Source organism: Vespula pensylvanica, chromosome 7, assembly GCF_014466175.1.
Source record: "Vespula pensylvanica isolate Volc-1 chromosome 7, ASM1446617v1, whole genome shotgun sequence".
NCBI lineage: Eukaryota > Metazoa > Arthropoda > Insecta > Hymenoptera > Vespidae > Vespula > Vespula pensylvanica.
Window position 1 is genome coordinate 5,499,904 of NC_057691.1, and position 1,879 is coordinate 5,501,782.

The following is a 1,879-nucleotide window of genomic DNA, read 5'->3' on the forward strand; positions in this document are numbered from 1 at the left end:
TATATATATATATATATATAATTATGTATCATTGTATTCATTACGTCACGCAAATGAGACGACATAGGCGTAAACGTAGACATAGACGCTAAGGTATAATTTTGCTTCGACGATCTAGGTCGACGCAGCGATTTTAGATAAAAAGCAGTAATTAAGAAAATTCTATACGCCGGGAACGTGCCGGCGGGCACGTTGTAAAAATTAATTTAGAAAGAAAAAAAAGAAAGAAATTACATATACATACATACATATATATATGTGTATGTATGTATATACACATATTCATACATAAGGTGAGAGGTATAGAGAGATATACGTTTATCGCGAGACGGTCTTAGAACGGTAAGAAAGAGAAAACAATTTATCTTCTTTTTCGTCAAGACTAATCGTTCTAAATGTCTATCCATTTTTTGTTATTTTTCTTTCCCTTTTTATATTTCTTTTTATTTATTTATTTTTTTTTTTTGTTTCAAACACCTTCGAAATCGTCCAAACTTGTTTGAGACAAACGATTAATTTTTTTCGTACATTTCAATGATTTAAAACTAATTATTATCGTTGTTATCATTATTATTATTATTATTATTATTATTTTTTTCCTTTCGGTTTAATCTAATTAAAAATTGATTCGAAATTGTAGATATTTTGTCAATTCAAAGTACGATCGCAATTTCCTCGAGGAAGATAACGATCTTTCGGCTTCTCTCTCTCTCTCTCTCTCTCTCTTCTCTCTCCTTCTCTTTCTCTCTCTCTCTTTCTCTCTCGAAGGAGAACTTGGAATCACCTTACAATTCATTGCGTAATTCAACATGACGTACCACGAAACATTGCTAGGAGATGTAATCACGGAACGAGATACATGCCACGAATTGTACCGTCTCGCGACGAACAAAACGCATCGAAACGTGAATCTTCCATTTGGTACATATCACCACACATACACATATTTAAGACACGTTATATTATACAAATATACGTATGCATAATATATATATATATAAATATACGAAAAGAAAAAAAATATATATATATAAAAAGAGAGCGTTAATCGTGTCGTGTAATAGGTGTGCATAAATAAGAAAAAGAAAAAAAAAAGTAATAATAACGTAGAATGCGGCTATTTAAAAAAGAAGAGGGAGAACAAAAAATAAAGAAATAAACATATAAAAAATAAAAAAAGCCGGAAGAACCGAACAGAAGATTCGAATAGAGTGATCGAAGTATTTTAATTAAAAAAAAATCAAATAAAGTAAAAAGATGAAAATAAAAAAAAAAAAAAAAGAAAAAAAAAGAAAAAATAAAAAAAAAGTACAAAAAAAAAAAAAAGAAAGAAATGGAAAGGACGCAGAAAAGCGAATCGAATATATTTTCTATGTGAAATCATTGTGCGCGCCCACGAATTCGCCAATGAACGAGAAACGAGAGGAAAAAAGAGAGAGAGAAAAAGAGAAAGAGAGAGAAAGAGAGAGAGAGAGAGAGAGAAATAAAAAGGGGCCGCGAAATGATTACGATCTTTTTGGCTTTTCTAATAAATTTCAATTTATTAAAAGAAATTCGCATATCGACTAACGAGAGCGCGATTCAAATAGGATAAAAAAAAAAGGAAAAAAAAAAAAGAAAAAAAAAGAAATCTATCGAGCAATCGAATTTTCAACGACCTTTCTTTCCCTACTCGATGATATGTATAATAATCGAAGTGAATTTTTTTGAAAAAATACGAGTCAAAACTCGATCGTTTTGATAGTCGATAAATCACCGACCAACGTATAGGTACGTATTATATAATAACCATCGATCTATCGGCCTATCTAACATACATATGTATATGTATACATAACTACACACCTATATATATATATATAAATGTACATACACATAT